Here is a 25,859-nt window from a genome sequence, read left to right as displayed (position 1 = left end):
CACACAATATTTCATCGAAGCATGTGAATCGGATTTTAGTGAAGAGGTCCCAAATTTCTGTCCACTGTCTGTTTCGGAGGTTTTGCAGGCTATATATTTGGTGAGAAATTCATCAATTCCAACAAGAATTTGAAAATTGAAAGTGAGAAAATATTTTGACATGTATGTACATATTATTATAACACAAAAGATATTTTTGTTCTTGTACATATTATATATGTTTCGCATTCTTCAAAATTTCATAGGATAATAAATATTCATAATAATATTTTTAATTTTCCTTCTTTCGGACATAACGATCTCCGGATATAACAACGAAAGTCTACGGTATCTTGACCGTCGCTGTAAAAGACTTTCACTGTATAAATAAAAATAGGCTATCAATAGCGCAGGAAATGGACGTTTCGCAAATATCTGTCCTCTCTATACTTCAATTACCACTACATCGACAAGAATCAATACAAATTATGAGACCTTCACTCGTTAACACTTTCAACGGATCGATAAGGTCAACCAATTATACAACTTCCAATATATCAGGTCGAATCACCCTACGGTAGTCGAACCAATTTGTTTTCTTTGTATTTCCATCATCCCCAGTATCCTCCCCCTTCTCATTACACCTAGCGCCGAATTTCTGCAGAAACTTCCCCCCGAAAACGATTCCAGCACCCGGAGACCAAATAACCATTTGCGCAATTGCTCTACTCCGTGTACCCATCCTGGGCTACGTTCCACCGTTCCCGCGAGAGGTATAAAATACAGAAAAGAACCGTCTCTGCCCCGCAGATAGGTATATACATATACCCATACGCCCGTGCCTGTCGGTTTGTCCTTGGGAGAACCATCGACCCTGGCTAACCTTACTAACAGGCCTGCAAACGTTGCTCAATACAACACCTGTCACATGACCGTCCGCAGTGCCGCTCAGATCATCAGCGTGTGCTAACGAGAGGAGGGAAGTCAGGAAATTAGCCGAAATTAAAAATTGGAAGGGTGGAGAGCTTCCTCCTTCCTCCCTTTATGGAGGGCGGTGTGGTCGTTAACTGTGTGTTATCATGGTTTTCTTGTGGCGATGGAATTTGTTGGAGTCGCGTTTCCTGCCTTGATGGTTGTATAAATCAACAGACACCCTGATAGACGCCATTATTTATTTCCTCTTGAGCGCCATAGATTTAGTAACTCTTTATCTTCTTTCGTATGGCATTACATTCCATTTTTTGTATTATTTGGTGAATTGAGGGGGATGTTCCGAGTATTTCCTTAAGAAAGAGGAACCTTTTGAAATGAAAATTCCAACCTTAAGGATGCACACTACCTTTCTCACTAGGTTCTTCAGGGCAGATTCATTTTGATTCTGAGCAGAAATGGCTGGATCGATTCTTTCAATCTTTGGAAGAAACCTTGGTATTGCAGTTTAGAATAAATTCACTGATTTTTCTTACAAAAAAAATTTATATTTTTTATTTTATATTACTTTGAAATTTGAAAGGTTCATCAATCGTATCTCAATTATTTCAATGACGAATTTCAACATTTTCAAAATTTTTACTTTTTGATGAAGAAATAAAGAACATTCCATTCAGAGTTTTAAAAAACAAATTACACGTTCTTGTGTATTTTACTTTGAAAATTCAGAATATCAAGAAATGGAAATAATATCAAACAAAAAAAAAAAAGGATAAATGACAATTGAATCATGGTAATATTTTATAAAAATTCGTAGTTCTATGATAATGAAGAATTTTTAGAATTCATCATTGAAATACGATTGAAAAACTATTCAATTTTCAAAGTGATAAAAGAATAATTATAAATTTTCGGACAATATAATTTTTATGTCATACCAGTTCGTTATTATTTTGATTTTATTGCTTAATTATTATTGCCATTATTGAGTACATTATGACCTAGGGCATAATGTGAACAGATAAATTAATGTTTATATCTATTTAATGAGTTTTATTAACAAATTATGAACACTATCAACATACTCTTATTCGAATTAATTAATATCAATTCTCGAAGGATCCTGTAAATGCAACAAAAATGGATTCATGTTTCATTGTCTGGTTATCAACTTTCTGTAGAGAAAAACCATACTCAGGTAAAAAGGTAAGCAATCTTGAAAGCTCATTTTTTGAAACTACACACATCGTCAACAGTTTTGTTTCACCAGTTATGACATTTTAAATTAGATTGATACAGAAAAATTTGATCTTTATGCTAAGTTGGTAATAATTTTTAAACGAACTATTCCAAAGATTTATGATTGAAGTTAATGAATCAAAACGACTACCATCACCAAATAAGCTAATTAATGAATTAAGAATAAAATAAACGTATTTCCTCGAAAAACCAGGCGAATAACTCCTGAAATGAAGCGTTTTTTCACTTAAGAGGCTTTTCAAGAGCCATATTACCTTTTATATGACGATCATATAGCATATAAATTCAACTTTTCAGGTAGTAAAAGGTAAAGCCGTAGAAGTATATGCCAGATGCTCTCAGCAGGAAGCCTGTCTAATAACTATATCATAGTGAAGACCATTAGTTCAGGAAATAAATAGTTTTTAATACGCTTCTTGTGGTGGAGATGAGTGAACACAACATCAGAAACGTCAGAATTTTTTTTTACAGATATGATGTTCATTCATTAGGGAAAAGTAGTATTCTGAATGATGATTCGAAATTATTCCTCCACAAATTGTGTGAGATGATGATTACTAGTTCGTTTTGATACTTTGGCGCTTACTGTTCAGTAAATTGATTTTGCACAAGATGATACAACCGGAAAGATTTACAGATCGCGATCATTACGTCAATTGTGAGCGCATCTTGTATTATCTACTATGTCAAAAATGAAAATAATAATAAAATAATTATTATTCATTCGAATTTTTTGGATCGAATTGAAGAAAATTCTTCTTTGATTTCAAAGGATTTTTTTTCGTATCTTTGAACTCAAAAAGATTGCGTCGTGATTTGAGTTTTGAAAAGAGAAAAAATAAGCCAGTACTCTATCAGGGAAATATGGTGGTTGTTCGATTATATTTATTGACTTTTTGGCCAGAAATGTTGTAAAAATTAACGGAAAAAGATATGCATTATTTGTAATAAATAAAAATCTTGAATTATGAGTTAATAAGTATCTATAATGGCAAAAAATGTTGACTCTTAACAAATATCAACATATCCCATAGGTCATTATACATATTGCAGATCTTGTTTGCTGATAATTAAGATGAGATGGCCAAAATATAAAATTGAAAGAAAATGAGAATTTGACCAATTGATCAGTTCTTTTCTAGAATATCTGCTTATGTACCTTTTTAATCGAGAACAAAAGTAGTTTGATGTAACAAGAATGAAAACTTAGTTTCACTCAGATATAAGCAGATATTCTAAGAAGTAGATACTCGTAAATTCATGACTTACTAAAGTTAGTGACAACGTTTCGAAATAACAAATATCCAGACCATAACAGATGGAGAAGATAAAATAAATATCCGAAAAAAAATTAGTGAAAATCAACGTGCGTATAACAATCATATTCTGCGTTGAAAATCGATATGATGATATTATTCTTTGTATAGATTTCGGTTATTTGGAACACAATCTAAATATATTTCCTCTCTAATATGATAAGTTTTTTTTTCAAGAGTACCTTTGTTGTGAAGGAATACGCTCAAGTCTGATGCATAAAATTGCACATTTAATGAAATCCTTGAGTAGATTCTTGCTATTTCCACTTATACGATACCAACATAACCAACGAAGAAGTTGTTGGCTACTACATCCAAGATATAATGATCATAATCGTTATTTAAATGTTTATTCTAATGAAGACATCATTTTATAAAACTCGGCACATACGAAATGAAAAAATATTCAAGTAGAATTGAATTTGAACAGGGAGCATACGATATCTTTTTTATGACAAGAAATTATTAACATGATCGTAAATTTGCCCAATGGTTGTCCGACATAACAAGGAAAGGTCTTTCTGCTCCGTTATCCGATTCCAATCCCAACACTACATTAATTTAAAGGTAAGTTATAATTTACCTTTCTACTGTCATAATAATGGTATCGGATTATATTACAAGACATTTTTATACGATCCTGATTGGTTTTTATTTTTATTGTTGAAACGTACGCAAAGAGGAAAGGTAGATATGCTATTGCTGCATTGTGTCAGTCACCTTTAAGACAAAAAATATGGAAAAATATAGGAAAAACGTGAAGCGTTTTCATGAAAACCGCTCATTCATTTTACAAACTCCCCTATGTAATGCCATTTTCACCATATAGGCAAGGATTTTTGTTGATGCAAGATAATGCCAGCCCTCACGTGGGAAATTATCTAGAGGAAGTCGGTATCTCTGGGATATTCTTTGGGGAAGATTACAAGTGTTACGTAACTTGAATATACTCATCAAAGACGTACGGCTTAGACTGATTGTAATTTGGAAAGACCTGGACCAAAATGACAAAACGTCTCTTATTGTAGGGGCCGTCGTTGCCAAGAAGTTATACATGCCAGAAGTGGAAATACTCGCTACTGTCACGATCTTTAAACCTGTGGCTCTTTATTTTGATTCGTTATTATTCATTATTTTTCGATCTTCATATTCCATAAAATCAGGCTATAAAATGGTGTGTCTCGAATAATAAGAAAGAAAATGAAGTGAATAAAAAAAATGTTGAAAAAAGATAAGGCTAAAGTGTAAGTTCAATTTTCCTTAATTCTCCAACACACCATCGTTCAGAAGATAATGAAATGTCATTCAAAAAAAAAAAAAAAAATGTCCAAAACAGACAAGTAGTTTCGACGAAAATGTATCTTAAGTTTTTGATTAATTTTTGTTGGTGGGTCAATTTCTTGGGAAGTGTATATTTTGCTTGCAATTGTGGAAAAATTGTATAGAGATGGATCCTTCGCGTTATATGACTTAAGATATTGAGGAAGACGAATACAGTATTCACAATGAAGAAAATTTGTAGTCTATATGAAAACAAAAGATATATCGTTCCTAATCAATTAGATTAATCAGATTTTGGCTATTATTCAGTCATAAAGCTCGCTCATGAATCAACAGTTAATAATAATCGAACCTAGAAGGCACATGCTCAGAACCTTGGGCTTCAACAACTTCTCTCAGGCCATTCATTTCATCTGATTTCTGCATTTCAACTGTACATCTAATTTTTCATCGATATACCGTATGTTCCTTCCTCTGTATTAACACGAATCGTGAGCACAGACCGCCTTCGAATATTGTAAAACCATCGATCGCATGTGAAAAAGGAAATACTAAGGGGTCAAGCAGGTGCTATCTTGAGATATTCAGCCTGTAGAGGAGAGAGGAAGATCATAACAATTTATGATTTCAATGGTTCATGACAGAAGGTCATAAATATCTGGTATGGAAAACGTATTATTACTTTTAACAGAGGTCGTAGAACTTGAGAAAACGTTTCCAGAGGTTTTGTTATGAAGGTTCACCCAATTGTGACGCCTAGATGTCAGCACTGATTATAAAACTATGACACGCTTCATTATATTCATTAAAAAAAATTCAGCTCTCTCATGCTTTTCTTATTAGCAGCACTTAAAAGTTTTAAAGTCTTCTAGAATATGTTTGATTCAAAATATAAAGAATTTTTGCGTTCTATTAGATCTATTTTACGATGTTAATTATATTGTCATCATTTTGATGATAGAACTTAATTCAGTTCATCAGTAATTCAATTTTCTATTTCAACACGTGATGAACAATTCAGCTTCTTATAAAGAAATAGAACTTGAATCTTTTCAATTTAAAGTGTAGGTATGTCAGTATTCATAAAGTAATCTGGTGCTATTATTTTATGAATTTTGAACGAAAATAGGTTCAAAAATATTAGGTTGGATCTCGGGTTGGACTAACTCGTTGGATCGACTCGTCACCAAATTTTTATAAACATCGAAACACGACATTTTTAGGGTCAAAAAATAAATAATTGTATTCACTTTTGATATAAAGAAATTTTTGGACTCTGATTTAAAAATATCCACTGACAAAATGCACATCGTTGTAACAGCCTTGACTCGTACAATCCTCATCCAATTTTGATAAATTTTTTTATGGGTATATATAAAATTATGCTTTTACAAATAAAAGTAAGGATTCTTCAAGCCAAGTAGCTTGATATTTTGACCAACTACTTGACTTGAAAATCAAGCTCCTGACAAATTACATACTTGAAGTACACTTGACTTGATTTGAGATATTCATTGCTTGACTTGATATCAAGCTACTTGATATTATTTGAGCTTGATACGCATGAGTCGCAAAGCATACATTCCTGCAAGCTCGTGCACGCTTAGACAAAATATTGACTTTATAATAATAATAATAATAATAATAATGTTTATTTCCAAAGACAAAGGTACAATAAACCATGCACAACAGGTGCAATAGTAACAAGTAGAATACTACAACAATATTACAAAAATAACAATATTAATAACAACGTAGATTCTGCATAAAGTACAATCTATATGTAAATATATATACACAATATAGCAATAACATTATTATGAATTCCACAAATAAATCAATTTTGAAATAAACAAATGAACCACTAAGGCTAAAAAGCCAGCGCGTGGTTGTAAAGTGTTTTTTTTACATAATAAAATTTAACAAATATTTCAACAATGTATACTGCTTAAATGAGACAATATGATGACAATGATACTAATACTGTGTGAACAACTTATTAAAATTTTGGGATAATGTCATTAGTGTGCTGTTTTCAGTGATAAGCACTATATGGAACTTTATTCGTGTCTATGAGATTATGTATTATTTCTCTATCTGTTTCATGAAGGTACTGTTTTGTATGTTTTCTGAATGATATTACTGATCTTGAGTCCTTGATTTTCCTAGGGATGTTGTTGAATATTCGTGTGCTAAGATAAGTATATCCTCTCTGCCCAATAGTTTTGGATGAATATTCCGTGCGCACCATGTTTTCTTTTTTTGCCCTGGTACTGTAGTTGTGGTCAATATTCTTTAGGCTACTTTTGTTTTTGAATTGATCTATCGCTACACGTAGGAAGTAGATTTGTCTGAGGTCTAATATTTTACTCTCAGAATAAAGCAAGGTCGATGAATACGTTCGAGATTTATTGAAACAAATCTTCAGGAATTTTTTCTGTAAAATATCCAGATGAGATAAGTAACTGCTGGCAACACCTCCCCAACCTAGGATTCCATACGATAATCTAGACTCGACCAATGCATGGTACAGGATTTTCATTTGGTGAGTATTCAATATATCTTTGAAATATAGAAATTTAAAAATGATGCTTCTCAAAGTACCTACAGTTTTCTTTATGTGGACATCCCATCTAATGTGTCTGTCAATATGAACACCTAGATATTTGACAAATTCTGAGGACTTCAATTGAATAATTTCATCAGCATTTTTTATTTCCAGGTGATTGAAATCGGGGAGATGAGATGAGTAGCAAGAAAAAGGTAAAAACGAAGTTTTTTCAAAGTTTAGTGTTAATTTTTTTTGCTTGAAACGATCTATGATTTGACTCATATCACATTCGACTTTCTTTTTCAGGTTTTTCCAGGATGTGTCTTCATAGAATATTGCCGTGTCATCCGCAAAACTAATGATTTCTCCATTGGTCTGAGAGGTGAGTATGTTATTCATGTAAATGACAAATAATACCGGTCCCAATACTGTCCCCTGTGGCACCCCATATTGTACTGTTTTTTCTTCACTAAGGACATCTTCGATTGCTACACGTTGCTTTCTGTTACCCAAGTAGTTTTCAAATAATTTAAGTACGTTTCCCCTGAATCCTATATCCCGCAAATCCCTCAAAAGCTGTATATGGTCAACAGTGTCGAAGGCCTTTGCGAGATCCAAAAAAACAGCTAGAGAATGTTTCTTCCTATCCAGGCTATTATATATTTTGGATGTCAGTGAACAAATCGCGTCATTGGTGGATTTTCCTTCAATGAATCCAAATTGTTTTTCAGATAGAAGTTTATTTTTATCGATGTAACTGACTATTCTGGCCTTTAAAAGTTTTTCAAATACTTTTGCAATGTTACTGATTAGAGTAATGGGTCGGTAGTTGAGGATTTCGTCATTTTTTCCACTCTTGAATAGTGGCTTTATTATACCAAGTTTGAGTGTTTCAGGCCACTCTCCACATTCAATTATTTTATTAATCAAAAACGTGAGGGGTTGTGAAATTTCGTTTCTGATTTCTTTTAGTAACTCTGCCCTTATTCCATCAAATCCGGGAGCTTTTTTGTCTTTTAAATTATTTATAGTAGAGATTAATTCATTTTCTGTTACAGGTGAAAGAAATATTGATGACTGTGTCCGAACTCCCTTCAGTGGTGGAATTGCCGGTGCCTTAATTTTATCAGCAAATTTCTTCCCTAGCATTGTAAAATGTTCATTGAATACGTTAGCTATTTCAACTCTATCAGTGATTGTTCTATTTTCGTATTGTATCCGATTTACAGTATTCTGTTTTTTGGCAGCTGATAATTCCTTCACAGTATTCCAAATTATTTTACTATCACCTTTACTAAGGTCAATTTGTTTTTTATAATATGAGGTTTTAGCATTTTTTATCAATATATTAACTGTATTTCGGTATCTCAAATATTCTTTTTTTAGGATGTCATCATTTCAAAGGATAAATATAAATTAAAGGTGAAATAATCGAGATTTCAATATTTCATTTTTTACCTGGGTAAATCAGAACTTTTTAGGAAATAATAAATGTCACAAACCAAAAAGATGTACAGGGTGTCGTAAATTCGATGCTCTTTGAGAACATCTCGAAAACTATCAAACTTAGGGAAAAAAACATTCAAAGAACCCCCAATCTCTTTTTTATAAAAATTACTGAACAAACGTTCTAGAATTTTTCCAATATCTTGAACAAAAACCAAGATGAGTATTTCAAAGAGTCATTAAAAAAAATTAATCAAGATATAAATATGATCTGCTTTCTGAGATCTTATTATTTTCGAAATGCTTTCAGTGAGCAACAAATTTGTGACACCCTATACTTTGAGGAGTGAAAGAAGGGGAAACTATACTGCCACATCCGTTGGCAGAGAATTTTTAATCAATTAGTAAACTTAGGTACTTCACAGAATTCTATTATGTAACTCTATATTTAGGGGGTCCTGAATGAAAGTATCCTGTTTCCTAGAAAAAGTATAATGAAAAGGTTCATATTTTCAACATTATATTGAAAAAGTTTTGAAATTTTTTGGATGTAAACAGAACTTATCTATATTAATTTTCTCATTGAAAACTCTTATTACTTATTTAACCAATTAAGAACGAGCAAACGGCAAATGGATAGAATAGGAATGAGCATTCCCAAGAGATGATTTCCTACGGACCAAACCATCCTTGTTAGAATAACCGCCTTAACCTCCTGATCCAAAAGCCACAGCTGTATTATTTGCGGTTAACACTTCAAACCGAAGAGCTCCGTTCTTTGTTTGAACCCAACAACTTGAACTCTTGGGTGATTTATATCTCTATTTAATCTACGTATGTTATGCATTATTCATAACTTACATGATTGATTTTTACTGTTACTGCTAAGGTAAATTTTCGACAATGTCCAATTATATTCATCGTGCAGGACAATATAGCTAACACATACCGTGCTCTATTGTGTGAAGATTATAGCGTGCTCCTTCCTAATCGCAGTGTGGTAATACGTGGATTTAATTGATGGTAACCAATGATTTGCCCGAAGAAATTTGCAAATAATGGGCTATATTTGGGTATAATATACCTAGTGGTTGAATGGGGTCACTACTATTAAAAAGTTTTTTTAATTATTTGATCTAATCGAGGATCCAGTTGTAATGTGTTATTTTCACGCAATGAACTAGATAAATATAGCAATCCAAAGCAGGACTTGAAGACATTAATTCTAATAAGCTTTTACTAGTGTCTCTATTAAGGTCATTGAAATGAAACAGTTGAAATATCGAGTCCCTGGAATAATTCTAATGCAACGTTCAAAGTTCAATGAGTTGTTTTGTCAGAGGGTTGTTTATTGATCCTTCCGTGAAGGATGGCAAATATTGTTTATTATTTCTCGAGAATTTATCCTTGAAAACGTAGGTACGGTAGAGAGCTAATTGCATTTTATATTGAGAAAAGAATTGGTTAGAGTCTAGAATCAACAGGTCGATTTGAAAAAGTCAAATGATATTGCTGTTGCTTATTACAAATTTTGAAAATTTAATTTTTATTATCGAAGGGTTTCTGTTGAGCTATATTCAAGAAAACTATGTACATTTCCTATCATCATATAATTGTCACTTGTCCATCCATCCTTTAGGTAGCAAACAGTGTTCTAATACTTTCAATGGTGATACCTAATTAGTTTTTCAAGAACACATGAAAAACTTTGGTCAGTTTAAGCATCATTGTGTAGTTTCTTCGTCCATTATGGCCAAAAAGTTCTCACAAATGTGAGTATATTTCCAGGTCCAGGTACCCCAGGAGGTACACACTTTTTTTTAATTCACCCAAGAGTGATACTCCAACATTCCTCTAACATTTCAAAATCTTTTCTGTAGAAAAGTTTATCTTTGCTGTAGAAATGGGCTTCAACCTTGGCAATCACTTCTTCATTAAAACCAATTATCTAGATTCTAGAAAATTAAAGTGCTTTATCAATTGGTACACAAAAATCATTTCATCATTATTTCAAACAACAAAGAATTTAGTGCACTTGGCACACAGGTCTCTTTTATGTAAGGACTGGAATTTCATACATTTCGTCTCTAGTATATTTTCTCCTATTTTCTACTATTGTTCATTTGGGAGAGTATTATCCCTTCTGGATGACATTTTTTTCCTCTATTTGATTCTTTGAAAGAGGTCTTTCCTCTTGTCTGATTTTCTTGTTGGAGTTTGTATCACCTTTCTTAATTCTCTATTCTCGTGCGCTTTTAGCGTTTCTTCCCTATTTGTTTGTTAACTATTTCCTCAATAGTTTCGATTTTCAATTATTCTCTGATTTATTGATTGCTATTATATCATGGGGAGCTAACCGCTGTTCTGATTATTGTATTTAGTGTATTTTTCAACTGATCTTTCTTATTGTCTTTTGTATTGTACCAGGTAATTCCTGCATACGTAATGCTTGGTAATAGCAATATATTTATTATTTTCAGCTTGTTTTCTAAGGAAAATTTACTTTTTGGGTTGAACAGCAGGTACAGTCTCCCGTGCAATTGCCTTGCTTTTTTCTGTTTTCTTTTGTTTGTTGAAGTTCATTCTTTCATCTAGAATTACTCCCAGATATTTTGCTTCCTTTTTCCATTCTTTCGTCTGAGTTTCTATTTTGATGTTTCCTGCTGTCTCTTTCTTCACTGTTGTTCCTCCGAAGTAGATTGTAACTGTTTTCATCGTATTCACTTTGAATCTCCATTTCTTGAAGTATTCCATCAATTTATCTAGGAGGTCTATTGCATCACTTAGCCGTCAATATCTCGATTCAGACATTACCCAATGCATCTTTTAAAGCAACGAAAAAAATTGGTATGGAACAAGCGAAGTCATATGTGCGCCAAAACGGGACTTATAAGGTGACGTGTTGATTGGGAACTCAATTGGGAACAACTAGATGTTTCATTTCTAACTTATTTCCGAACTCAAAAACAAATCCAAATCTAAGTACATATACTGGCCGATTTCAAGAATGTCTGATCTAGAAGATATATATTAAAAAAAGCATCATTCACTGAATTAAGGAACAATAAAACATATATGTCTTGATAATAGATAAGGGCATTTTTTCGGATCTCTTAAGTCGGAAATATGGCTTACAGGTGGATAATAATTAAAAACCTAGCATAAAACTGAATTTTAGTGCAGTTTATCCGTGTTTAACAAATATGTACCTACACCGTTTAGAATTGGAGATTATCTAGATAGTATGGATTCTCTCTGAGCATGCATTCCTTAACGTGACATGAATTATTCAAGTGTGTAACATAGACAACATTCATTTCTGTTGACTCAGTTCGGTTCTTTTGAGTGTAAACAAACATTCAAAAGTTCTTTGCATAAGAACTCAGTTACGTCGTGTTTGCTGAGGTTTTGTTTGATGTTTTACGCTATAACAGCGACTTGTATTACGTATATTTTAAGTATTGCCATTTAGACGCTTTATCGGTATTTTGTGGTCTCTAATTTTATTGTTTAATGTGTATGTTTTTGCATCTGCAATCCTCTCAAGTTTTGTGAGAGCAGATTGTGCGATCCAAGTAAAGTTCATAGCATTCGTTCTCCAGAATAGTTTTTTTGCAATACTCAAATTGTCTTAGAAAAAGCTTTGTGATTACTATTGGAAGGGAAACATTTTTCGTTCTGATTCTAAAAATTAAATTAAATTAATTTCAAGAATAATTTATTGATTTGTTTATGTTTTGATATTTGTTCGCAAAATGTATTTTAGATGCTATCATCATTATCATAGTGCGAACGTCGGTCGATATGTGGTGAGAAACACTATAGCTATAAATTCTGCAAATTTCATCCGATTTTCATGGAAGTTATGGCTAACCTGCTCAGGCCGTGAATGATTCTACATATATGTACGTATTTTAGCATTTGCAAGTATATATTTCGCGTTGGGCATGCTCAATGGCGATAGGGTTGAAGCATAAATGATTCTACTGGAATATCACCTTTTGGAGTATATGCGTAAATTAGAACTTTTCGGAGGATAATAGTGTTACAAAACACATAATAACTGATTTTTAGCAGTGAAGCACGAGGAAGTGTAATTCCATACCCATGGGCGAAAATTTTGTTTTTCTTATTGGAAAACACTCAGTTAACTTAGGCAAAAACTTTGCATATTTCGTTGTACATCTCTTCGTATCCCTATCCTTCGTACATTAGGCATCCGCCCGTTATATGGTGGATTGTTTTGCTTGCATATCCATAGAAAGTCTTCCGGTTCTGAATAATTTGTTACGTTCTGCTAATATTTCGATGTTGCAATATCGACAGATTATGTTTAGATAACTTCGAAGTAGAGATTCTTGTCTGAAATGTGTATGGTTTTCTCGAGGTTTTCTATGAAATATACAGGTAAAAATAAAAGTTGCGTTTTCTTGCCATCAACTAAACATATGGAATTATCGTAGGGTCAGAAAAAACTTTTTTTTTCAATCTGAAAGTTACTTAGGTACATTGCTGAATTTTGAGATGACACAATTTATCGATGAACTTCATATACTGACCAAATATAAAAGTAATCTGATGGATAGATTATCAAATATCGAAATTTTGCGAAATAAATTTCTTTCAATGATACGAACCTTGAGAAATTTTTCATCGACATTCAACATATTTTTGCAATTATTGCGATAACAAAAAAGGGGAGGGAGTATCTAACGTATTTTCCCATTAACTAACTTATCCAAGAGTACCTACCTACTGAACCCGTCCTGAAATTTTCAAGTCTACAGCACATTCCGTTTGAGAGTAATCCTGTACATGGAAAACGGATTTGAATGATTTTTACCTTTGATTCAAAACTAGTGAGTTGAATTTAATTGTTTGAGATCACTTTCGGCTAAAAATTCGAAAATAACAGTAATTTGAGAAAAATAAAAGCCCGGGGCTTATTGCTAATTTACTAAATTAAAGACTCGCGAAAAGGTATTGTAATGCTTTTATAATTCAACTCAAACTGTAATACTAACCGATAATTAAGAAAGGGAATTCATTCTATTGTTTTTAAACTGTGTGTTTAATGAAAAAAATTTATCAACATTCGCCAAATATTTTCTCTGTGAGCTTTATATATATTATGTACCTAAGTATTGTATAGTTACATATACATATATCTTACCTTACTTTAAAAGTTGTGCATAGATAATTGAGATATTCTTTGCCTGTGGAAATAATTAAGGATCTGATACGGTACCTTAGTTCTCAAAGAAAATAGGGAATAGTTGATGGAACTAGGATGATGGAGCACAAATCATAAAGTTAGAATTTTATTGATAGAAAATGTAATTGATATGATTGTGAACTGAGGTATCGAAATTAAGAGTTACGGCGGTAAATCTGTAAATCCGCCACTGCTCCCAACTGAAGGATTATTCATTTTGTGCATCCGAAAATAAACGTAAACGAAACACATTTTCATTTAGAATATCGATAAAATTTTTATATTTTGATATAATGATCGATTATTGTGAATATAAACGTCACGCAGATCCTGAAATTTTCTATTTCACCGTCATAAATCGACCTCTTGATCATCGTCAAGAACCAGCCTCCAATTAGAGAGTGAAGCTACGTCAAGCGAAACTTGAGAGGACACGATCGTAATTCTGATCTCCAATCAAGTTCTCGGAATGAAATTTAATTAGAAAATGGGAATGTTTTGAACGGCGTGGTGTGCAGGATCATAGCTTCATTCTTCGAGGCGAAACATACCATATTATTTATACGATCTGTCGTTAATGGATAAATATGATGCGACGAATCCCTCGTAAATGGCGTAAATGCACGAATCAGGTTTCGCATATTATTTTTAATGGCGGATGGTAATACCGATGATTTTCCATATAGTTTCTTATTTCGAATGAAATTGATGTTGCAAATTTATACTGAATTCATTTTTGCGCGTTTGTTCAGGAGAACTGCTTAGGCCTATTTCTAATGAATAATGAAACTGAAAAGTTGAGGAAAAATTTCAGAGTCCGTTTCGCAATAGATGGATGTAGCGGTAAGTGGAAGTCGAAATTAATAGATCGTAGATGTCATACAATAAGCTTAGGTATTTGTAAACATAACGCCATTCAAGTTCCAGCAAGTTGGTGCAACCTACAGCCAGACAACACGACCTTTTTTCGGCTTTAGTGCAAGAAAAAATCACAGAACGCGCAATTTCTCCTTTTGGTGAGTTGAATTGGCCACCAAGATCCTGTGACTTATCGCATTTGGTTTTATTTTGTTGACTTATTCAAAGGATGTTTTTTATATTTTGTTGAACAATCCGGCATCAGTGCATTCCTGTTTTTTTTTGTCGGAAACCAAAAAACATTTTGAATATTACTGTACTAACTGTTCTAAGAAGGCAGAACAGAGATCTAGATTACAGACAATTAGGACATTGTTTCCTTTAAGATAGCGATACGAAAGCAACGCTATTGATAGTTAAGTGAAAATTCACCACAAACCAATCAGACTCTCCTCCTAACAATTTCATTATTTTGAATGGTTGACCACAATTCAGGGTTCAGCTGAGACATGCTTTGGAGAAGACAATGCATAAATTTCAACTTCATTATTCGAAGCATGTTTCGACGTTGTATAATGAATAGAAAAGTTTCTTCCTTTTGTTAATATAGCGCCAAAGTGACTTTGTTTCCATGACTCATCATCATCCATTGAAGAATGCTTAATTAACATATAAGGATGGTCTTCAGTGTCCGAGCATAATTCTAAAGATGGCTGCTATAATGAATCTTTTAGCTATTATTTTATTCTATTTTACAACAGGTGTGCCCAAGGAATACTTGTTTCTGTCACCGTTGATGAAATAGAATAGCAAAAATGGCATTAATTTTTTATGCATGTGTCGAGAAGATCGTATTCAGCTTCAACATATAAATTTGAATGCTGATTTGGTGCTGGTACATAATTGCATAGATCGCAAAGAAGAAATCGAAGTAAGAATCCATTTATTATTTTAAATGTTTATATGTAAACTAAACTAAAAGATTGGGCGACAAAAAACTACAAGCAATCGTAAGTTTCAACGGAATAATTCAATGCAAAATACGCCATATGAAATAAATTCTGAAAATTTGATAAAACATTATTCCAATATATATATATTGGATTTTTGTAAAATAAAAACTTGCTATACACATTGAAACATCTATGATACGTGATCTGCGAACATTTTTACTGATCTGATTGCCTTCAGCCCTCATTTCATGAGCTTAGTCACTATAATTCAGTACCCCTATATTGACTTTTAGTTATTTTATTATGAAGGGTGTGGAAAAGACACTGTTGTATTCTCTAATGCTTTTATAGCTGTCTGGATTAAAATTCACCCTAGAGGATTCTATTACAATGGATACTGAAAAGGCAGGCGTAAGTTCAATTTCATCCTATCTTTCATAGAGTCTTATCTGAAACCATTAAGAGTTATTTATTTGTTTGAACAATTGACAGCATAATCGTTTTAGCAATAATTGCATTAGAAAGTGTATTATCTCCTATGAGAATATCGTGGACAGTTATAACCAAGAATTATGATTATGATCTTAATTGAATTGAAAATTGTGCTCTCCTCTGTTTTTTAATATGTGGGAAAACACTGCAAAAAGATTATATTAGATTGATGGATTTACAATGATAGAACTTAGAAGACTTATGCTGCTAAACAAAATAATTATCAGAAAAATTACCCCAGCTATTTTTTACTAAGTATTTATTTGTTTATATGAAATTCCAATTCATTGTTGTGCATTTATACAATATTTTCTACCGCAAAATCGCAGTTCTCATATTTTCAGAGTTTTGAATGTTTTAATGGTTCCAGTTTCAATCTTTCGTCGAATTGAAAAGTCATCAGATTTATAATATTCATTGTGGTAAGTATATTAAACTGTTTTGTAGAATGTTTTTTTTTAAATTTTAGTTGGAATATTACATGACATAATAAATCTGCATCAAAATCCTTGATCTATAAATTGTGAACGAATTGAAAGACAAACGGCCGCAATACAACGAGAGGCATTATAAAGTGATTTTATAGTACCTATGACAATGCTCGACTCCATGTTGCGAAAATGGTCAAGACATACTTGGAAACGTTGAAATGGGATATCCTACTCCACCCGCCGTATTCTCCAGACGTTGCTAGCTCGGACTCACTTGTTTCGATCAATTGCACACGGCCTGGCTGACCAGCACTTCAGGTCTGATGAAGAAGTGAAAAATTGGATCGATTCGTAAATCGCTTCAAAATATGACCAGCTTTTTAAAAGCGGGATTCGTACGCCACCCGAAAGATAGGAGACAGAAGAGGCCAGCGATGGGCAATACTTTGAATCATAAATGTACATATAACCAGTTTCTTACAATAAAGCCTTGAATTTAGGAAAAAAATGGCTGAAGAAAAGTTGTATGCCTATATATTTTGAAGTTATCAATCAAGTGATTCATATGAACTTTTAAAATAGGTTGTTGATAACTATTGGAAAGAATAATTATTTCCAGTGATTTTATCGAAGTTATGATGCATGTATAACATAAAATAGAGTATGATACACGTTTATAAGCTCTTGCAACTCATAGCTTGGGCTTCAAGGCTTACTTAAACACTTTCATTATACTATTATGTAAAATTTACAGTGTTTTTCTCATCATAAAGTATCTAGTCTCAAACAAGAAACGAAGAGAAGTTTTTTACTCGAACGACTCCAAAGATTTCTTATTGGAAAACAAAACGTTCACGTTGTTAAAAGCCCAATGAATCTTTCATGATTCTCTTCAACACTTGAAGACACGCAATATTCTAATTCCACAACGAAAACTCGAAACCGATGGCCATATCCAAATTCGAAATCTTCGAACGTCTCAAGATGAATTCAGTCACACCAGAACCCATACATATTCAGAAGGCATTCATCTCTGTTCTCCCAAGACCAAAGAAACGGTAAACTTCCATGTGTGGGCGCTGTGATATTTCAAGACCTGAAGGCGAGCTTAAAGTAGGTACAGTTTTTCATGCTCTGTCTTTGTAGTCACATAAATTTACTGGTGAAATATGCTGTAAAATATCCTCTCAGTCAGGAAGACTTGGAGGTACCGAGTCATGATGAATGTTGAAGTTATCTTGTGTTGTGAATGCGCTTACATGATTATGATGCAGATATTCGATCAGCTGCGTTCAACAGGTTTGATGAGGAGTATTCAACTCATTTGAAGAAAAAAATTAGTGATAAATAGTATGCGGTGAAGTTTGAACCCGGGGTCATTCGTTTCGAATTCGAAATGAAACATTTTCTTGCCATGAAATGATACTATAAGGAGTCACAGGTCTTCTTTAGGTATAAGGACTGGGATTTTATTCATTAAGCCTCTACTATAAGTTCTCCAAGTTTCTACTGTTGTTCATTTGGGAGAGTTTTCTCTCTTCTGATGCTTGACACTATTTTCCTCTATTTGACGAAAACTATAGATATTGTTTCAAGATTCTGTGCGATGGGTTCGGAAAACAAATAAAATTAATACAAAAGAGATAAATTTGTTTCTTTCAAGACAATTATTGGAATTGGTTTAATACATTTTTGTGTAAGTTTTCACCTCACAAACAATGCTTTGTAAAAGAAAAACTTGTCAATTTGTTAACTAGAAAGAAAGTAAGCCAAAACTATATATTCCAAAAAATAATTAATGAAAAATTCATGGATAATCTACTCTTATCATTAGCTTATCTGGCTTTTGCTGTATAGGTCCAAATTGTGGTTATATCCCCTTTCAATAAGAGAAAATACCGAGGAAAAAAGTCTCAATTCCGAATGTAGCCAATAGAAGGGTTTGGACGTTGCGTTAATTAAAATCAATATTTCATATGGACCTTCCTTTTCTTTCCTTCGGGAGATTCATCTGAATTCAATTTAATGGTCCAGAGCTGAGGGTGACTCAGGCGCTAAAAAGAGACGACGATATGATGCAGTTGTGTGGTCTTTAGTCAGAGTTGTTAAGTAATAAAATCAACGCGTAAACTGAGCAATCTATTCTTCCATTACCACCCAAGAAGAAACTTTAAATAAAGAAGAATGGAATAGAAAATATTGGTAAATAAAATTCGTTAAGTCGTTATAGGTGCCACTATTTCATTATGATTTAGGTGTAATAAGGCGGACAATATTTCATGCTATATAATAATGATGGCGAATATATAGCTATAAATTCGAAATTAAAATAATGATTGTTACTTAAAATGGCGCTAACTATGACATTGTAGCAGAAACCCACACCTTCAATTTGTATAAACAATTGCAAATATATACATCTTGGCAATAGCTTTGAATGTCATTGAAGAATCGATGTTAAGGAGAGAATGTTTCATTTTACCGTTAATTGAATAGGTATGTAATTTCTAGAAAGGTTCGGATTACCAAGTTTTTTTTTTCAAGATTGTTATAGCATTTATTATCATTAACAAATGTCGGCGATTTATATATTGAAACAGATCTTAAACTTACTGATCAAAATTTGGTTTCAAATTCAATCTAGCAGACCGTGATAAAAAAAAATTACCAAAAAATATTTTCCCGGAGATAAAACTGTCAGATAAATACCAGGAATTAATTAATGAAATGTTACATATTATTATTATTCATCCAAATTGATTCTTTCACCTTCACAGTAGATATATCAATAAGAAAATAAGATACATACCGAGGGGGTAATCACTCCGTGAAAAAGATACACCGATTTCGGAAATCATGAAGATTTCGGGGGATTTCGGAGGATTTCGAGGGATTTCGGAGGGATTTCGGATGATTTCGGGGATTTCGGAGAATTTCGGGGATTTCGGAGGATTTCGGGCGATTTTGGATGATTTCTTTATTAAAAATACGTGAATAATCGTTTAATGTCTGTGTTTTGATAAATGAACTTAATTTCACGGCATTCAGACAATTTTTCAATTCAGAAAAATTACATCCTCGAGCGGGACTCGAACCCAGAACCTCCCAACTCAAACTCGAACTAGTTATTCGGAGGTTGTGGTTCGAGTCCCGCTGGAGGAGGTACTTTTTTCCAAATTTAAAAATTCTTTGAATGTCGTAAAATTAATTTTATTCATAAAAAAATATTGCATCTTTGGAAATGTTGAACAGATAATACAAAATTTTAGATTTTCAACTCCTAACAAAAACAATATTATAGCAAATGCTCTATTTGTCAAATTGGTAATTTTGATAATTCGTAAATTTCATAGCAATATTTGAATCACCACCGAGATCCCAACAAATAACTGATAACTATTTCAAATTTCAGTTCTCAGTATGTTTTCAGCATAGAAAATGACCACAAAATATTTCCGAGGAATTCATAATTCGTCTTTGAGCATATTTTTTTCCTGTTTTTTATTGTTGTGAATGAATTATTTCATATATTAGCATATTCTTACCATCTTATAGACGTTCACTTTGTTTTGAGAAGATTTTATATTCATTCGCGATTTTCACGAGATACCTCTATCCTGAATAAATCAAATTTTTCGAACTTTTTCCAATTTCAAAAGTTCATAAAAAAAAAATGTTAGATGTGACAACTTTGAATGATACCGCATATTAAAGCAAAAATTTATGCTCTTTTTGAAAATCTAAACAATTCATTTCGATTCATTTCAAATTCGAAATACAAAGTAATATTTTTAACCTGAACACTTTAAATGGGATATTGAAGTAATTAATATCTCTGACTCAATCTCGGTATGTGTCAATAACATCCCAAATTTCTATAAATTCCACCGACAAGTTTGGTTATTATTTTGATTTCATTATTTCCATGAATATGAAAATCCCCATGTGCTTTCCAAGGAAAGACAGAAATTGATTTTTTTCCGTCGATCCGTACTCACCTAGCCCTACTCTACCTCTTATATTCATTCAATTCTTTTTTTTTTTTAATAAGAGTATGTACAATTACTTCCGGGACACCCTGTATATTCAGCTCGACCCCGATCTCCTTTATATCGTCAAATTCAATGACCGCTTAGTTTCGAAATCCAAAACAATTTCTTCATCAGCATCTCTATCAGAGCTCATTGAAATCATAAATTCCAAATTTGCCTTTTTCCTCGTCTACACACTCTTCCAAATACTTCCACTTGATTAACTCAAGAAAAGAAAATCGTGCTAAAACTGTTACCTAACCTCTGAATATGTAACATAACAAACGTCAGTGCCTTAGCCACTGCGCACACTCCATTGATTGCGAGAAATGTGATTTCGACGTCGCGGCGATTGCGAGATTTCGACAGCGATTGCGGGATTTCGGTAGCGATTTCGGGATTTCGACAGCGATTTCGTGATTTCGGTAGCGATTTCGGGATTTCGGAGGTGATTTCGGGATTTCGGAGATGATTTCGTGATTTCGGTGGCGATTTCGGGATTTCGGATGATGATTTCGGGATTTCGTGTTTCAGAATTACATCGATTTCGGAAGTGGTTACCCCCTCGATACATACCAATAAATAACAGAATTATAAAAACTTTTCTGAAACACATTGTTAGAAGTCGACGTCAATATCATCTGCGAAACTTTTTTTTCTACCGAGTGGAAACTCAAAATCCCAATGAAGTTAGCAGAGAGTTATAATACAACTCATTAAAATAAACTTCCTAGTGAAATCATATCTCTATTAACAGAACTATATCTTTCTCCCTTATAAACCATACAACAATTTCTCAATACCCTTTTTATTTATTTTTATGGAGTATCCACTTATGTACTACATGCTGATGTACTTGAAACATTCAAGATTGAAATGATAAGACGTTTTAAAAACCCAAATGAAAGTTATCTATCAAAAAAAAAAATCATTGCTTTGATGTTGCGGCATTTCTCATGTAAGGAGATAACCTGAATACTAGAAATAGAAAATACGAGTTTCACATATGTACAGCGGTCCATATGTTATTTCGTATAGCAGTTAAATATGTTATCTTTTGTAGCAGTTAAATATGTTATCTGTGATAGCAGTTAATTAAGCCTATAGGCGCCCTTTTACCTCCTTCCTATTGCATCAATGTGTTATTGAGCAACGATCAATTGAAGATAAATAGATTTCAGTGAGAAATAGGATGTTTCCATGGTTGATTATCAGATGCCAAACACAATAAAAGTTGAGGTAATACAATGGAAAGTGAATTTAAAAAATTTGGCATGGTCTATAAGCAACCATTCAGGATTGTTCTTTGTTCTCTTGAATTCAATGCAATCGTTGTTGAAAAATAATGAAGAACATATCATCTATTAGATGTTTTCAATTTTATAATGAATTTTTGGCATTCGAAATTGATTGATTGGGTATATCAGATGCCCAGTATAAAATTAGTTGAATCCGAGGTTGAATCTTATTAACAAGGGGACAAATAAAGCTGAAATCTATCTAGATACTATTTTCTAAGGTGGATGGAGTACTTTGGGAATTTCAGAAAACATTAAAAAAAAATCGGTATTTCAATAACTACATTTGACATTTCGAGGAATGTAATTAATTATTCGTAAGTGTTACTTTTTATTGGTTAATGAATTCTCAACAATCTCAACGAACAATGAACATGAACATGAAATGTCAAAATTATTTATGGAAACACCAACTTTTAATTTCTTTTTTATGTTTTCGGTCACAGAATACTTCCATTCAGTTAGAAATCGTGGTTTTTCCTTAGTTTAAGTCTTTTTTCGATAAGTAATGTTTCCATGTTAGGTATAGGGTTTGCTTCTATAACCCCCCTCTCTTTTTATACGTGGAATTGACTGAAAGAATAAAAAATAGAGGTTGTAATTTGAAAGTCTTGAGTTTTGATGATTTTCAGTTGTCCAAGTTCTTGACTTTCTCATGAACAGGTTGTACATTTTTGGTCTAAACCGCGAACAGTCCTTTAATGGTGCGTATCGACAGATTCGAAAATAAAAAAGGGTTTTCGAAATAAAATTTTTCTGCAGTATTATTCAAAAAAATGTGATCCCCCGTCGTTACCATTTTTTTAAGAATTTCATCAACTCATGAACAAGTTATGACATATTGCTGAGATTGTCTAAGTGTCGAATGTTTTCCTGTTTACAATTTTAGAGAATGAAAAATAAGTTGTTTCTAATCTGGAAAACGAGTATCTGGGATATTAGTCAGATTACAAACTACCTTTACTTCACGACAGTGCTTTCGTCGATTTTTTTTTCAATGAAACACCATTTAATAAGGAATGAGGTTATTTTAAAATTTTATAACCAAGTTTATCGAAATGACTAGCAATGAGCTTGATCAATTAAAATAGTTTCATCTCCTGTCGTCTTCATTATAATGCACTAGTTGTAGGCAATTAACTTTATGGAAAGATCGACCCCTTCAAACTACTTCCCAATTCTTTTCTCACGCTTTTCCTGACGGTGTGTTGATTTTGAAATATAGTTTTGAAGTTGAATTGCTTCCAAGATCTGAAAAATGAATCAAAATTGTGACGTCAGATCTGGTAAGAAAGAAGTGCTAGAATTAATTTTCAACGAAAATGTTTTGGAACCATTTGATAAAAAAAAATGCGATTCTTTTTGAAATTTTTACAATTCAGTTTCTGGCTGATGTAAAACAATCATCTAGCTCTTTCTGAAAATAAAAGCGCATGCAATTTTTTGAAATGTCTCTTAATTTACATATAAATGATTTCATCCTCGATTTCATCCTAGACCATATAAATTTAGAATGCCAAAGGAAAATCAAATTAGATTTATTGATATAATGAATTATTTTCGAAATATTCAGTATATTCTACAATTTTCAGAATTTTTTGGGTGAAATTCACAAGGCACTGTTCCAAGCAATATATTCCGCTCAAAAAAAATATCTATCCAATATAGGTCTCCATAACTAAAATAAACTTATGAAACACTATTTCAACAATTGATTGGAATGAAAAAAAAAGGATTTAAAAATATTCGATAATATAGACACCCTTCTATTAACCCATGCAAATTTAACCTGAATCATAATATTTTGATAACAGAAAGAGATACCAATCATTCAGAAATATATGCTTCTGAAAGACCCATCAAATTAAACTTAAATCATAATATTTTTATAACAGGAAGAGATATCAATAACTCAGAAATTCACAAAAAAGGCCTACCAACATATCCTTTCGGCGTCATAAAAATTATTCGTGCGTCATATTTATCTTCATTTCTTAAGATCTTTGAATATCGACCGAGTATTACTTCTATTACATCCACCGTTATCAAACTAATCTCGATAAAATATTGCCGATTTTTCCTGACAGCAATGTGAGAAAAGCCGATTTCTCCAGTTTTCAACGTAATACCTTGTGAGCTATAAAGCAATCCGGTACAGTTGAAGAAAACGATGCTGTAAATACCGCAATGAGACTCGAGACATGCAGGATATACGACAGTAACTAGGTCTTTAATTTATTAACTACCAACTATAAAACTACATTTTTATAGCTTCGTTTTTTTTATGAAGAATTGTATCTTTCAGTTCAATGGCTAACCTGTTTCGATATACGCTCAGTAGTTGCCGTTTTTGATTCATGAATTCCGCAAAGCTTTATTATTTCCACTTCAATGGAAATATTATTCAAATTTAGAAATTCGAAACTATTCGTAGCATCACTTCAAGGTGAAAATTTTTTGGCTCATTATTAATATAATGAGTTCGGTATGATTACCGAACTCAGTTTTCATGTTTTAATCAGAAGATTTCGCATGCTTATTAGCCTATAGAATAAGTACATAGTATGATGCAGATAAGTATAATAAGTACAAACATATTTAATCATTTTTATATGTATGTACAGGGTGTCCCAAATTCGATGCTCTCTGAAAGCATCTCGAGAACTATTAGACTTAGAGAAAAATCTTCTTGGACCCTCTCATTTTTCGAAATAATAAGATAACAGAAAGCAGACCATAGATATTCCATAGATTCGTTCTCTAGTTACAGGGCGTTTCTAAAAATTACTGTTTCAAATTTTTCGCTATTTATTAGTTTCTGTTAAAGATATTCGAAAAATGCTAAAACGTTTCTTTCAGTAATTTTGAATGATACTTATACCTGAACATAGAAATTAATCACCGTTTTAGATACATAGAGGAGAGTTGGCGCTTTTTGAATGGGACTCCCTATATTTTTGAACAGTTCTTTAGCCGCTGATTTATCGAAAAGGATTCCGTTACTGGTTTTACAAAAATGTCATCCGGTTCGAAGATATTGAGTTCTTCGACTTTATTCTTGAAATGGGACACTTTTTATGTGAACAAATATTTTTCATTTATTCGGAGGTTTTATTCATTTATTCTATAATTGAAATCAAGAAATTTATAGGGTGTCCGAATTCAAAAACATCAACTCTCCTCTATATTCTTAAAACGGTTATTAATTCCTATGAACAGTTATGAGTACCATATAAACCATAAAAATTACTGAAAAAACAACGTTTCACAATTTATTGAATATCTCGAATAGGAAACAAGATCAAGCTAAATATTTCAAACAGTCATTTTTCAAAAACTTCCTGTAACTCGAGAATGAAGCAAAATATTTACGATCTGATTTGTGAAATCTTATTATTTCGAAAAAAGATATCGTAGGACCTTGAAGATTTTTTCTTTGAGCCTTATAAAGACTTCTCGAGATACTCTCAGTGAGAGTCTAATTTGGGCCACTTTGAAAATATTGCTTATCACCTATAAGATCTCAAAAATCGAAATGATTCCTCGCTTATCCCTTGGTAAAACATAATTTCAATATAAATAAAAGAAAAAAGTAAGTTAATGTCTAAAAAAGTAGTTAACAAGTGTATCACAAATTCATAATGCATCCACCCAACACATTTCTCCGAATATTTATGGGCGAAGAAATAGTTTTTTAATCACAAGTTATAATACGGTGAAACATAATCACTATATTTCATCTAGATTAATTGTGTCTTCTCATGAGAACTTCAAGGCCATGCTCTCATTTGTAACGAAAAAAACCTACAAATTATTCG

At 32.5% G+C, this 25,859-nt stretch overlaps 1 protein-coding gene and 1 long non-coding RNA gene across 2 annotated transcripts in view; one reads left to right on the top strand and one right to left on the bottom strand.

Moving 5' to 3' along the window:
• Positions 1-25,859, bottom strand: part of LOC123678298 (frizzled-7-B) — a 61,051-nt gene that overhangs the window by 10,855 nt on the left and 24,337 nt on the right. The gene's annotated exons all lie outside the window — the stretch shown is intronic.
• LOC123678300 lies at positions 6,400-8,710 on the top strand. The gene is made up of 4 exons (XR_006747214.1): positions 6,400-7,311; positions 7,489-7,529; positions 7,624-7,699; positions 8,376-8,710. It is a non-coding gene; the product is annotated as an uncharacterized LOC123678300 (long non-coding RNA).

Source organism: Harmonia axyridis, chromosome 4 (genome assembly GCF_914767665.1).
Source record: "Harmonia axyridis chromosome 4, icHarAxyr1.1, whole genome shotgun sequence".
NCBI lineage: Eukaryota > Metazoa > Arthropoda > Insecta > Coleoptera > Coccinellidae > Harmonia > Harmonia axyridis.
The sequence above is the reverse complement of the archived record's forward strand: the minus strand, read 5'-3'. Positions and strand labels throughout refer to the sequence as shown.